The sequence below is a fragment of the Halichoeres trimaculatus genome, unplaced genomic scaffold (genome assembly GCF_033239565.1).
Source record: "Halichoeres trimaculatus isolate MK-OKI-2021-1 unplaced genomic scaffold, fHalTri1.1 fHalTri1_scaffold_11, whole genome shotgun sequence".
In the NCBI taxonomy this organism is placed as follows: Eukaryota; Metazoa; Chordata; class Actinopteri; order Labriformes; family Labridae; genus Halichoeres; species Halichoeres trimaculatus.
Genome location: NW_027437189.1, coordinates 22,653,377 through 22,669,464, shown reverse-complemented (window position 1 = coordinate 22,669,464; position 16,088 = coordinate 22,653,377).

The window sequence follows — 16,088 nt, the reverse complement described above, 5'->3', positions numbered from 1 at the left end:
AGTGCTTCAACTCCACTGTGGGATTTCAAGTAAAGATGGTAAATAGATGGATTTTTATTTTTGGATTTAACTGTTGGTGCATTTTTTAATAAAAAGCTATATTTAAATAAAACTATGACCTCTAGGAAACATATTAAAACAGAAAATCTATTCCCCATCAGTTACTAAAAAAAAAAGCTAACAAGCTGCAATTTGCCAGTCATCTTTAATAACTTAATGGATTACTTTAAGAAATCTTTAACTTTTAAATCTGTGGGTGTGAAAATATAAGATAATTTTGTTGAGATTTATTTCTGTATTTACTCAATTGGAACAAAGCACATAATAAACATTAGTAAAAATATCATAAATGGCATCTTTCCCCTTGGACTGTCTATGACTTATTTTTAGGATTTGAAACTGCATACTCTTAAATGACAAGGAAAAACATTTCACACAGATCACATGGCAAACTTATTGTTTTAACACTTCAGCAGCTTTGCAGGTGTGAAGCTCACATGCGCCATGAAGACAGTCTCAGTGTTTTTCCTCACAAAGGTAATTGATAAAACTCAATCAAAGCCTCTGAGTTCTCACCAGTGGGTGACACGTCAAATAGGCCGCCCTGTGTGACATTCTCACATTTCAGAGTTCAAGTAGAGGCCACTTCAGATCTGCTCCACTAAATGCAGATTGAGGCTTAATCTCATTCTGTAAGTTCTGTTCACCATTACAATGTTAAGAGTTTAAACCCAGGCTGGGAACCTGTTTCTCATGTAAATACAGAGTTCCTCACTGAAGCACAGCTCCCTGTTTCACAGACTGTGATCCTTAAATAAACACACCAAAGGAGAGGCCAACAAAGGAGATAAAAGAATTAATACACAGGTTAAATTTATGAATGAATGAATCGGTGACTGGGGGCATAATTCTGATATTTTTTTGTAATTGATTTACAGATCTGAAGAATATATATGTGGCAGCATAGCTATTTACCAAAGTGTACCTGATGGTCAAAGACTTTTTTAAGACAAAGTTTTTTAGTTTGTCCTTGACAGAGACTCCTCAGCTTCAGATAAAAGATTTCACAGATGTAATGAAGTCAAACTTCAGTTTATGCTGATCATAAATGACTCAGAGTTTCTTATTATTTACATTTTGTGGTAGAACTGGGCAAATCTTTGTTTTGAAATGTCAAACATTTTAATCATGATAAAATTTTATTCATTCTACTACGTAAAAGATGTAAAACCAAATGAATTATTTCATGCATCACTGGATATGCAACAAAATGAGCAAAATGTCCAATAAGTCATTGTAAATAACTTTAAGTTTTTAATTACTTTGGGCTTGAAAATCAGTTTTCTTCAGTTATTTTCAGAAAGGATAACATCTGGAAGATGACCCTGCTTCTGAAAAGTGACGTACATGATACAAATCAGAAAAGCAAATATTGATTAAACCATGATGTAACTCCTACAGCAGTGAGTAAAAGGTTCTTATCCCAAATTAAACTGAACGTTTAAGATGAAAGAGAAGAACAAGAAAAAGACAAGAGCGGAGGACATGAAAACAGGAGTGTATCTTGCAGGGAGATGTATAGGTGCCTGTGGTTTATTACGGAGCAGAAGTTGTTAATTACCCTGATTCTTATTTCCTGTCCCCTCTCCCTCCCAACCACCACCACCACCACCACCACCATGCCACCCCTCCCCCACTGTACTGCCTCCCAGATGAGTGGCTTTGAAGTGCAAAGTACTCTCTCCTCACTTTGAACTGTGAAAACAATGCTCATGTGGTGGTGCTTACCTTCCCCATGTTACCTCATTTAAATAGACCTGGATACGGCTTGCACCGTTTTCAAGGGAAAACTCATTTCCAGAGAAAGAGGTCCCTGTGTTCATTAAACAGCTGGTGAGATTGCTGGTAATCAGGCCCCGCTCCGTCATACGCTGCAAGCTGCTCCGACTGAGCGGCTACTAGGAAAATCAAACTTCAGAACTGACACAGATGAAAGCATCGCAGACACTTTAATATACTTATACATCCAAACAAACTAAATATTAAATACAAAAAAGGGATTTTTGGGGAGAGTTCATTATTCTCAAATCTCTAACAAAAGGGGTTTTGGTTGCAAACATAACCTTCCTCTTGAGCTCCTAAAGTAGAATAAGCAAGTGGCTTTTCAAGCTGTTTTTATCATGCCTTGGGGGCAGTTTTAAAGTCTCAGATCACTAAATTGTCCCAGCTGTCTTGACCATCTGCACTCAAAAAAAGGGCAGCCACAGAGGAGAGCAGCCTTTGTGCTGGTGGCCATGTCAAAAAGCCAATTTTACAGCACTGTGCCGCTCACTCAATGGCCCTCATGTGACAAATGTGGCCTAATGGATGAGACAGACAGCATGTAAAAGCCTGCTGCTAACTGTAGAGACTCAGCCTGTAACCATTCAGCAATCCAAGACAAGACAAGATGGGGCCTAATTACCATGACACTCAGCTTCTTTATCACGAGGAGCAATGCCGACAGCTGGACTTTATAGTGCAGCTATCAGAGAGCTCGTTCAGGAGTCTATTTCCTGAGTCCTATAGAGTCAGGAGGTTGGCAAAGTTTGGAGAGCACCAAAAATGAACAAATCTCAGATCATGAGCCAGGGTTGAAACTTTTTACATCAGGGACTTGGCAGTGGCATTTTTATTTAATCAGGTGTGGTCCCTCATGAGCTACAAATATTTTTTCCATCATTGAAAACTCTGAAGAATGAAAACCTTACTTTGACCTGAGGTGTTTTCTTTCATCTACTCAGGGATTTCAACTCATGGGACTTATTTTGATGTCTTCGCAGATTTCCTTTTGTAATTTAAGTTTCATTCTGGTCTGAGTATCTTTTTTGTGAGCCTTATTTTTGCGCTTGATAAACACACAATTATATATAAAAAAAGATATCTGTAATAGCTTTGAAACCCATTTATGGATTTATCTCAATTGATGTCTTCTTGGAAAATCTGTTCACATATCATCATAGAAAATGCCTTGGTATCCTCGGTTGGAAAAACTTACAAGAGTAACTTTCTTTCTTACCTTCTTAACCAAATCATAAAATCCAGTATTTGGCCTTTAACACTTTTTCATTCTTGAATAAATACCTCAATATACAAAACAGCTTTTAATGTGAATTAAGAATCAATAAATAATTCTTCTTGCAATCAAAGAAGCTTTTTGATTGCAGGATCAGAAAGGATTTAAGACTTTATCTTTATCTTCAAATAACATAAACTGATGATTTCTGTTTCATATAGTCAAGAACTATTACAAAAGTGTAAATAACATAAAAGCAGAATTTGTGTACATCTACTCAGGTATTTTCAAATCTAAGCAGGATTCTGTAGCGTTCCCCTCCCCAGCAGTTTACATCACTGTGTGTGTGTGTGTGTGTGTGTGTGTGTGTGTGTGTGTGTGTGTGTGTGTGTGTGTGTGTGTGTGTAACTATAATGATTCCCTCATCTCTTGTCCATTAGCATGTACGAAAACCCCAAAATCTCCACTCCTGGGCAGACACAGGCAGACAGCGCGCATCTCCACTTGTCAAAGAAAACTTTTATCAATACCAAGAGCACTTGAAGTTTGTTTGCATTTTGTTTTCCAGCACTCTTAACAACTTCAGAAGTCAGATCACAGGAGTATCTGATCAAAGCGCTTCGTGGTTAGTTCTGGAAACACAGGAGTGCTACGCCACGCTTTGATACTCCACATCAATATTTCAATTCAACAATCACTTGACATGCACCCATACTCCCACAGACGAAAGACGAAAGGAGGGTGAGAGGGAGAGAGGAAGAGAGGATGATGGAGGGTTTTGGGAAGCTCATATAAAAGAAATGGATTGAAGAAATCAATGCCTTCTTCACCTTTCTGGCAACATTATATCAAATAAACCAAGATGCCTTTTTCACTTTTCACTTCTGAGGCAATCTTCTTAAATCTCATGTATGTTAACCCAAGTTTAGTCGCTTAGTTTCATCATGCAGTTTCCTCCCTTGGGTTAGCTTCCGTAGGCATGAAGCTCAAACTCAAACTTTAACCATTCTATAATGTATATAATGTATGTCTTTCTCTTTCTCTTTCTGCCTTTCCTCCTATCCCACTTTCCTGGGCATTCACTTAGGCTGATGGCTGTCCAATGAGTGAGTCTGGTTCTACTTAGGGTTTCTGCCTGTTGAAGTCAGTTTCTTTTAACTTTTAGAGTGCTCTCCAACTTGTTGGTTGATGTTTTGTATGGTCTTATCAATAAGGATACTTGATTTGAACTTCATTGTTATTACACACAGGGGCTGGGCGATGTGCTTTTCACGTGATTTGATTCTATTACAATTTTGAAAGGTCGATTTGCTAGGCGCTACCCTTTTGGCTATGGCTGCCTTTTGCAGCAGCTCTCTCTTCTTTGTCCATTTCTTGTAATTTTTTCGTTTCTTTTTCATAATCTTTGTATTTGGAGTGGATCATTACTTTGTATGGTTCATTTGTTGGTCATGGACACCAAACTTTTTGTGTCTTCAGTGATATTTTTACTACTTTTTCTCCCGTGTTTGTCTGGAGATCCTACATGTAACCACGGCTGCTTTGTTTACATGTGAACTGAGCCGTTAGCAGCCTGTAGCATGTCAATGCTAACTGGTGTAAGGCCGGATGTCTTCCCACAAGGTGAGGAGAAGGAGGTGAGGATGATGTGCTGGTTCTCAGGTGTGAGCTAAGAAGTGACGAAATGGACCTGTCCTTCCATCCATCTTTATTGGTAAGATCTATCTCGAATAAGGTGGATAGAGACTGAACAGACTGCTGAAGAAGCTCAGTCCTGGACCCTGTGGAGGTGGAGGCTGGCTGAATTGGACAATGATGGACAAGCCGTCATTATCTATTTTCTTATGGACCTTTTTGCACTTTATATACACTTTCTTACTTTTGTTTTCTTGATTGCTGCTGACTTCAATTTCGTTGTACTTGTTATAATGACAATAAAGTTCTATTCTATTCTATTCTGTTTTAGTTTCTGAAAAGTCAATTTGATTTAAATAGCGTTTCTTCGACATTTACCATTTTTAGGATTTTTAGTTTGCTTTTTTAAACACCAGAACACATGAAAAAGTTATAGGATGGTGGAGCCATATTTTCCCATAAAATGTACATCACGTGAGTCACAGAGAAACATTTCACCCTCTGCTGGAGAAAAGTGGTAACTTTTTCACAATCCAGAATTTGAATTTGAAAAAAAAAAAAAAAGATTGACAAAGAATCCAGCTATATCGGTTTTTGATTTTTTCTCCCACCCCTATTACACACACACACACACACACACACACACACACGCACGCACACACACACACGCACACACACACACACACACACACACACACACACACACACACACACACACACACACACACACACACACACACACACACACACACACCTGATTAATCAAAAACAGCTGGAAATAAATCATAGAGCCAGGACTAACTTTTAGTTTGAAGGGTTTCAGATCCAGACTATCCTCACTCTGGGATGAGTAGAGAAGCTAAGAACCTTGTCACAGACTGAAATCTGAAGTGAGGATGTGTTTCATGTTTTATCAAAGGAAAGTAGTACAGGAACTCTGCGGTGATAAAGATGAAGACAGTCCATCTGCCAAATGTCACTTTCATGGTGCTTCATAATCATTTCATCATCTCCACAGAATATGACATGCTTTGAAGGTCTCGGCCTATAAAATACCGCGTTTGATCAGAAAAAAAGAGAGACTCATGGTGAAGTTGCTCGTAAAGACGTGTAGTCAGAAATAGTGACACTCGCACTGATAAAACCCAAGAATGGTTTACATCACACTGTGACAGAATTGAGTTGAATTATTAAGATTCAAGAAATTAATTGGAAGTTGTTGTTTTTTTAATATTTAAGGAAACTGTCTTTACATACAAACATGACAAAGATACTCAGTGAGCACAGACAAGTTGTTACCCTTTAAACTAAATAAAGTCAATGGATGTTTAACCTCCAAAGTTACATTTTTCTCCCAACCAGCTTACATTACATTATTACATTTGCTGTCTTCCTAAGTTATACTAAACTAGTAAGAGATCAATATGGTGATTTTTTTCCCCTACACCAGCACTGAGTTAGAGCAAGCTATTGGGGAGGCGCTTTTCTTCTTTGTTGCCTCTCTCTTTCTTTTGCTGCTCTTTTAAAAGTAGCTGACCCCAGATTTAGATGAAGTTTAGGAAACCGCCTATATCTAGCTTTGTCTATTTATAAAATTTTTACTTTGACACAGAGAGTTAGACACGCTGTACAATCTGATTCCTCTTTTAATACTGTGTATCTTCAGTGAAGCTTCAGGAAGCGGCTCAGAGACTGTACAATTAATGGGTACAGTCCCCGTAATGTCACCCGTCTGTTTCTGAAATGGAATTTTTTTGGAGCTAATTGGCTGGTGCGGCCATATTGGAAGTGACGTGGGCTTTTAGTCTTCACACTAACATTCATAGGAGGGCGCCCCTCAGTCACGTGAGCTGAACTGTTCCTCTGGTTGGACAAATTCACAATCTTAATATCTTCTAAACTGCCAAGTTAGAAAAAAAAATCACCCCCATACAGTATGTGCTGTTAGTAATGTTAGCGTTTCAGACCCAAGCGTTTTTTTTTTTCTTTTTTTACCAGGCAGGAAATATGTCTATTTCTGGCATTAAAACAGCATTTTTGGCTTGGCGTGTATGGGACTCCCGGTAATTCCAGCCAAGTGAACACCCAAGAAACAGCAGATTTCAGCACCTCTGCATTGTCTCATAGTTTCAGACCGCAGGGCCCTGCTTGGTTTAACTACAAGATGCGATAAGCTTAACTTGGGTTTCACCAGAAAAAAAGACTAAGACAGAAAAAAACACAATGTGGAGAAGACCGTAGCCAGTGACTTAAGAAATGTATAGTAAGGCCAGTCAGTTAACAAACTGACACTAAGTGGTGATCCAAAGATGATTTTATTGATTTATTTTTTCACAAAAAACAAGCAAACAAGAAAACAAGAGCAACAAAAACAAAAACAAAAACAAAGAACCTTTTTTAATAGCACCCTTATGTTGATATTGTCCTAACTGGCTTAACATTGTTCTCAACACTTCACTAATAGTAAAGTCTAAACATTCCCCTGCTTTACTGTCGTAATCCAAAAATACAAAATACATGAAGTTTTTCAAATATGTCCAATGTCAACCATTTCTTTCTAATACAGTGACTCCAAATCCATCCTTGGCAGATGCCAAATACAATAACTCTACCTCAGCCTGGTTTTGTTTAAGTTAGGATGAAAACAAGAGGCCAGAATTTAAGGTGCGGTCACACTGGCCATCCAAACCGTGCCATACCCAAGCAATGTTTTAAACAATTGTTAAAGGGCTGTGTCGAAACCAAAATGACACAACATAAGAGGAAAAAGCCACTAAAGTTGTGTCCATGTTCTCTGTGTTCTCTGCTGTGCTGACTCTGATGAGACCGCTCTCCATGTAAACAGATGCTCCACAATGACATAGGCATACATCTGGTTCATATTGGAGTAGAGTGACCATGGGCTGTGCTGGCCAGTGGGGGAAGGACACATCAGGCGGGGGCAATCATGCTTGAGTATGGGACAATTCAGTGGGACCAAGCCCCTGAGCCCCCTTTCCATAGGGAGACGGCGCTCAGAGGCTCAGTTTGATTTTTATTGGTATGGCTTGCATTCTGTGGCGTTTCCATTGACTCATTCTGGTAGAGGTCCCCAAAATAACCAAACCAACTCCCAAGGTGGCTGCTTGGTTACAAATCCTGTTGATCTTAACGGTTGTGTTCATCGATGAGTCAAAACATTGGTGCTTTTTTCTTTTCTATTATTATCTGATGCAGATAATAACAGAAGCACCTGTGGGTCTTTTTCCTGTAACTTTTGTGTTTTTTTCTCACCCAAACTATCCTAAAGACCCAAACTGTGATGCTATCTCTCCATGTCTATTTTCTTCATAATGGCTGATTCAGCTCCTTCCGGGTTTTCACATCCTGAGTCAACTTTTGTGCTGTTTTACCACTGCTTGTTCATTTTCTGGCTGGTGAATAAAAAGAGAGAAGTATTGAACTTGTCTGTAATTGTCTGCTGATGCCACCGAAAAGCGTCAGTATCCTACAAAAAACAGTGAATTGAATTAAAATGGATTTCTGGGGATTCTGGCTGATCAGAATCAATAATTTAACAGCTGGGTGATATGTAAGTAAGTAGGTTAAGATGTTGTTCACTACAAAAATTAACACAGTTGTGTTGCATACTACACATAGGACATTTTTGTACATTTCTCACCGTGTGTTAGTCCACAGATCTCTGTGAGACTTATTCAGCTTGTGTGTCTATACTTGTATCTGGAGAACTACCGGCACACTGACTCAGCTGCTCACATATGTCAACACAGTTGTGCAATAAAGTTGATTGTGATTGCTGTTTACAAAGGCAATGACACTTTGTCAGTCAACTGTCTGACATCCTTTGTGAATTTCCTGTCGGTGCTTTAAGTATCCACTGCAGCATCCTGTCTGAGCACAATACGTTTATGTTAATCCATATCCCCCGAACAACATCCAAAATTAATGACAACTAATTTACCAGGAAAAAATGAATTGTTTATTCATAGGGTTTGCTTTGTAAATTCCCTAAAAAGATGAAATCCCCACAATTGCCTGTCTGTACAACGCCACATAGAATGAATAATAAAAAAGCCAACACAGAGACAAAAGGAAAAAAGGAAACAATGGGATTATCAATCATAAAGAGTCTCCAAACACATTGTGACAAAGACGAACAAAGGTAAATAATTAGCTGTAGCATTTGATGATATCATTTACAGGCATCAGAGTAGTATGTGTAATGTAGTATGCAGGGACCTTTGCCGATTGATCTTATCGAGGTGTTCGGAGGCTGTGGGAGATGTGAGCACCTGTCAGCGTAATATCTGACAGTCTGATCTGAACCACTGTGCTCAGATGAGACTCAAATCCAGAAGGAAACTCACCACATCCTTACAAAGTTTCAGTATCTTCATTATGTTTCCCCCACAGGTGAAAACTATTTATCAAAATATAATTTTCATATGAAAAGAAGGCCCAGGTTAGCACTGAGGAAATAAACCAAACTTAAGATGTCACTGATCCAATTTAATAAGTATTTCTCAGCCCCGACATGCCATCTGGGAAGAGGGACTCTTGCCGGTCTGGTATCTGCACCTCATGGCAGGGCTCCAGCTGAATTCAGAAATGCAAAGCAGCAGTGCTGATACAAGGGCTACATGTGCAGAGGAGTGCCGCACAGCCAGAGCAGTAGATTTATTTGTAAATGTACGCCTGCGATGCCACTCTCTGTTAAGCCCCTCCGTCAGCTCAGCCTGCGTAATGTGAGGGGAAGTGTCACCCTGTCACCGCCAAGCCAGGGATCAGCCCGCTGTTTGTGTGTACCGCAAAACCGAGCCAAGCTTTGAGGAGGAGGAGGAGGAGGGGGGAAGATGACACAGAGGCTCTTTCATCTAATCCTTGTGGTGTAATTTGCACCTCAGTAAGTTTAATTGATGACTACTGATCAAATGCTTGCCTTTGAAAATAAAAATCTTTGGGATTGTTATTTTCCCCTTGAACCTGCAAAAAGAATTCTTAATGCAGCCGATGAGAGGTTGGATCAGATCTGGAGGGTTTGAACTTTGCTACAATGTGTTGAAAAAGTCTCACCAATATTGTGTTTTTGCTTTTATGAAAGAGAATTAGCTCTAAAACTTCATTAAGAAAACTTGGTTTAAGTAGACTTTTCTATCTTCTGCACACTGCCGCAGCAGAAGCATATGCACCTGGGCTCTGTGTGTTCATCTTCCTCCGGAGATGCAACCTGAGCATCAACGTCATTCAGACAAACGGATAGTGACAGGCCCAGCTTATCGGTGTCAACGTCAGGCTGCTCTCTGGGACTTTGATTCCGCACTTTTCCCACAGCTCAACAGAAGGCTGTGCTTTGCAAAACAAACCAACAAACAGGCAACCTGAAGAGTGTGATGAAAGAGTAAACAACATGGCCCCAGTAACATGCCCCACAACCATGACACTTCCTAAGTAGGTTAGCATGCAGGGTAACCTAATTTAGCACGTGTGTCAGATTGGAGTGAGAACATGCTGAGAACTTCAGGAAGTTCACAGAGGAGCAGATTGAGATTGATCTGTCTCAGGACCTCGGCCTGGAACATAAATGAAATGGCCCTCCACTAATGCCCCAGCACGTGTACAAAGCAGTTCATTATCAAGAAAAATTATAGGGAGTCAATCTATTGATGTTGCCCAACTAATTGTAAAGCAGGGGATTCAAGAGCAGATGTTGCATTTCAAAGCAGTTGTGAGCAAGGAGACAGGTTATGATTTATGCTAAAATGTGTGGCTTCAAAGCGTCGAACGCGGCTTCTAAACAAATTGAACAAGTCAAGCGCTATTCACCCAGGACCAGGAGGGAGCCCGGCGCATGTAGATCAGAGGCGCACGGCTGCCGCTTGTAATATCACTCAGTGGAGGAGGGGTCCCACCGGGGGGAGGCAGCACAGAAAGGAATTATGTACGAATGCAGCTGCAACACCTGCACAGACCCCCCCACTCCCCACCCTCTGTTACTCTCCTGGAGCATCCTCCACACAGGGGGGAGTGGAGAGGGGTGGGCAGCACCTTGAGACTTGACATCCTTTCTGTGGATGGCACAATTATTTGGGAGGAGATCGAAGAGTTGGTAGAAGATGCGAGGCCTGTGTCAACATACTGATGCAATTTTAGTAAACACGGATAAAGTCGGGTTACTTGTAGGGAAGATTGGTGGATGGGGGGGCATTAAGATGTGTTTATCACTCTTGTCTTCTAAATGAAGCAGGCTGCAGGGAGTGTGTTTGAGAAAACAGAAGATATTTGACTGGACAAATCTCTGATCTTACTCTAACATCACAGGCAAAGCTTATAGATTCGGAGAAGAAGAAAAAAGGGAATTGAATAAGTGGGAATTATGGTGCAAGTTTAATTTAAATAGAAATAGATATATAAAAGATTGAATATATTAGTTAAGGATACACCCTGTTTGAAGAATTGCAGAAAGGTGTACCATACTGAATTTTACATCACAGAAGTCTTCCTCCTTGTTGACGATACCATACATGGAAACAGACAGCCTGCACGGACTTCTCTCATAAGTCATTTTTCCGTCTGTTTTCTTCCATTTGATGCTCCTAAATTGGGACGGGAGAAACGAATCTCTAAATTTTTAATTAACTTCACAACATCTGCACTTGTGCTTTGAGAGCAGCGAGATTTCCTTTTAACCTATTCCAGCACATTTGCACACCAAGGTAAATCTTGATGCTGGCACTCTTACAGAAAGGAAGGGAAAAAAATCAAAAATGGAAATGAACTCTCACTTGTGTGTGCAGATCAAAGAGGCAGAATTATTCAACTTTTTGCCATAGCTTGATCTTCAAAAAAGAAGAGAGAGAAAAGTAGGGAAGATCTAGATGGATGAGTCGGTTTGAGTTAGAGTGTTCTTCACTTCTTTATGAGCTTCCTCTTTTTCATCCGCTCTTTTTATTTGTACATCATAGTGACTTTTATGATTCATTACTCGGCTGGATGAATGCACAGGTAAAACCTGTAAATGCTCAGGCCCTTCTTTGAATTTGCTCTAAACCCTGTTTTAAAAACTTTCTTTCCAGCACTGTTACAGCCTCTCTGAGACTAAACGAATAAAAATCAGGCACTGACTCACTTTCATTTATGAAACATACTGGTATTTAAAAAATGATATAAACAAATGCATGACGAATCAGTGCTCTATAGACATTTAAATCAAGTGGAACATTATTATTTTTCTTTATTTTAAACCCCACGTTACTTAATATCATATGTTTCTGCTCGAGTTCTCCTCCAGACTTGTAAAATGCTTCATAAAACATAAAAGCCCCACTATTAAATACAAAGAAATGTTTGAATGGCACAGCAAGGAATAAGAAATAGAAGATGAACAAGTGTCAAATTAAATATAAGGGGTTGGATTGTCTGATGAATTAAATGGGAAAATTATAGGCAGGTGCTTTGATAAAAATACTAGTAAAATGTAAAATACCATAAAAACAAAAACAGAAAAGAAGAAGAAGCAGAAAAAAATAAAAGAAACCAAAAAAACAAAGAAGACAAAAATAGAAAAAAATAAACAAAAAGAACCAAAATGCCTCCACTGGCACCGGCATATTGAGCTGGTGATGTATTTTGCAGCAAAGAGATGCAATGTAATGATGTGGCGGGCTGAGATCACGCCCCTTCAGCAAACCAAAACATACATTACACTAACCAAAGACATCAAAGGTCTCTCAGGTTGGTCCAGTCCACAGCAAAACACATCCTTTGTTGATCCAAAGAGGGCACTCTTTCTGTATTTGCCCTCTCTTCTACTCATATGATACAATGCGTTGCGTATGCGTTTGTCAACAGAGCTTTCAGTCATGAAGGTACGTCCCTGCTCTTTGACATAAAACACGTGATTATAAGTCTGACAAAATGCACACTTACACAAATACAAAGCAGTGAGCCAAGGCCAAACTGTCGAGACAAAGGCAAGGTTGAAAAGAATGGCATGTATTCTGAATAAATTGTACTCCATTTTTTACAATAGAAGGGGCAGGTTTTATAACGTATACTTCTCATGTAGTCACTAGGAGGAGCTCTCAATACTTAAGCTTCACTTATATGGAGTGGTAGTGCTGTTCATTGAAGAAGATTTTGTCCCTGACAATACATGACCTCAGATAATGAGTGACTGATCTTTTATTTATTTATTTATTTATTGCACAAAAAATATATAAAACGAAACATTTATTAACAATGACAAGAGCAAGCATGATGCAGTCTCATGAGGTACATTTAATAGTGCAATGTGCAGTGCACAATGAAAAGTGCAGGGGAATCCAAAACAACGCCCACACCCATAAGGACATGTGGAGTGATCCTCCTATTAATTGAACTAAACTTTATTTTTTAAAAATCACTCTGCTGCTAGAGTGTTCGCCGTCAGGTTTGATGTTTCTGAAATCAGAGCAGGTGGAAGTGCCCCCCCCCCCCCCCCCCCCCCCCCCCCCGTTCTCCTTTCAGGCATCTGCACGGGCAGTCCTGACTGATGTGGTGATATCACAGAACACCAAAGCTCCTTTAACAAGTCTCCCTTTGATAGTACACACACAATGGTGTCTTTATAAGAAAGAGCCCTCTTTACCTGTGTGTGTGTGTGTGTGTGTGTGTGTGTGTGTGTGTGTGTGTGTGTGTGTGTGTGTGTGTGTGTGTGTGTGTGTGTGTGTGTGTGTGAGTGAGTGAGGTAGTGTGAGGTAGTGTGAGGGGCAGGCAGAGGCTCAAAAGAAAGCAGCACAGAGAGAAAAAAATGCTAAATGAGACAAAGCTGGTGCTGGATGAAGAGAAAAAAACTTTGGTGTAATTGCCTTTCCTTATCTGTCCACAAGAGGACGCTGCTCTCTTAGTTGATCCACTTTGCTGTTACTTTGTATAAAACTGTATGGGGAAGTAAAGAAAAACTTGTATTAATTAGTGGAATAATGCAACAAACATTAGAATTGACAATTAGAATTGTCATTAAAAGGTTAAAACTGTGTGTACAGTATGCATCACTAAGCAGTTGATCATCCAAAGAAAGGTTCTGAGTTCACCACGGTCATCATCATCATGGCCGTGGTAATCATTAATTAATTTATTGAATTATTATAACCATGATATAATTATGTGGAACAAAGGGATTTATCTCACCAATATAGCTCTAAAACTTGAAAATCAATCCTAGATTATACAAAACCTGATATTTGTTTAGTTTTAATGCTTTAAGGAAGAAGTAAGCATATGTAAAAAGCAAGGGTGATTATTGAAAATAGTTTCTGCCTCCTAACCAGACAAATACCAGACATGAAACTCCAAAGTATGTTCATTTAAACCTTTACAGTAAGGATTTTATTTTATATTTTCCCAGAACCGCAGAAGTGTTAGAAATAATTTATCTCTTTACATATGCCCAATTTGAACGTGATATTAATATTGTGTTATTTTTAAATCTGTTGTATGTGTTCCCTTTATATGACATAAAAAGGAACATACATGAAAAAAAACTTAATAAATTAAAAGGTTCAGAATAACAAAGTACATTTATGATCCTGTACTAACTTACAGAAGTTATTGTCTGAGACCTAATACTAACACATCCTGGAAATTTGTGCAGATATTGACACCCAGATTCCTGACATTCTGACTCTGATAGAGAGGAAATGATCATGCTGAAAGCAGAAACCTGAACAAGATAAGGCCAGTTATCCAGTTTTCAGGATAACCTGAAGGCATTTCTGATGAAATAGTGAAAGATTCCTCTAGAGCTGAACTCTGTTCACTGTTGTTCTAACAGGTCATCTAACCTGCTGCTTACAGGCTCTGCCTGTCTCCTTTGTGTTTTTATTTTCCAGTACCATTTCCTTTTTATATCTATTGGAAAAGGATGAAGAATTTTTTTATACTAGATCCTTTTAGCTGAATTTGCCGTTTTGTGAGGTATAAATAAAATTGACCTGACTTGAATAAATGTGAGCACTTCTTTTTGGCACAAAGCTGCTGAGCAGTATTTTCTGTCTTTTGAAGAAAATCTCTTGAGTTACAGAGCTCCCACAAAACATTAGTGCTCCTATTTTTAACTACAAGTCATCAGATTTTACCATGCTACAAGATGACAAAACAACATACTGATCTAATGAGTAATACAATATGTTTCTACTGTAAAGAAAGTTCAGATTGCAACATTAAGGCTCTTAACAGGGATTTGAGAAAAGTGTCCCTCAATCACTGGCCTGTTGGTTCATCCTGGCAATGGGTTCACTAATTCTCTCTCATATATTATTTATGCCAAACATCTGTCAAAGTTAATGTGACAACAAGAAGTTTGGCAGCGGTTCAGTCATGATTAAACTCTGGGGACAAAGCACAACAAGACCAGTAGCTGCTTTTTATCTCAAGTCATGTTAATGTTTCTGAAACCACAGCCTCAAAATGGCAGTTATAGAGGGGTAATGATAACATTGTGGAGAATATGTTTCTCCCAGCAGTCGTTGACATTAAGGTGTCTGTATGATGTAAAATATTCACAATCTAACCAACAACGGCATCAGTGACTCAGCTTCTACCACCAACACATGAATGACTGACATTAGTTTGGAGAGTACGCAGAGTTTGAAGAAGGGTTGCAAAATCCCTGAGATTTTTTAAGTTGGAAACTTTCCATGGGAATTTTCGGAATTAAGAGAAATTAGCAAGAATTAAGAGGAATTAACAGAGAATAATAGGAATCTTTGAGGAATATTTGGGAATTTATATTAATTGCATTTACCTCGTTGTACACATAAATAAATATTAGATATTTTGGTTTGTTATACCCAGACATGCATGCAAACATTTGGAATTAATATATTCCTAGATGACATAATAATTTAATTTTCAGAGAATTCTGGGGAATTTTCACTAACTGAGTACAAATGTCATGATAAGTACAGACATAAATAGTTGTCAAAAGCAAACATACACACAAATACGCCTGATGCAACATTTGTAAATGACACCAATGAGTTTTTTGAGCTGTGGAACTTAAATGGTCCAATATTCACAAGCTTGAATTATTTAAATCTTAAGGACATTTTCCTGAAATTTACTGAAGATTTTCAACCCTTTACAGCCCTAGTTTGAGGACCTTCTGGCTGACTGAAGATATTGCAGAGAGTACATAAGTGCTCTTATTAGAGGTAAAAAAATAAATAAATCAACAAACAAATAAAAACTGAGGTCAGTTATACTGCCAAGGTTGGAATACTTATCTAGAAGAATCTTTGCTTTGTCTCCAAGCCTTTCCTTACTCACATTTCTATATTGTTTACTAACTTGTCCAAAATCTAAATGACCTTTTTTAAAATTAGTATTACGCTTTTATTTCTTACTCCCTTGACCACAA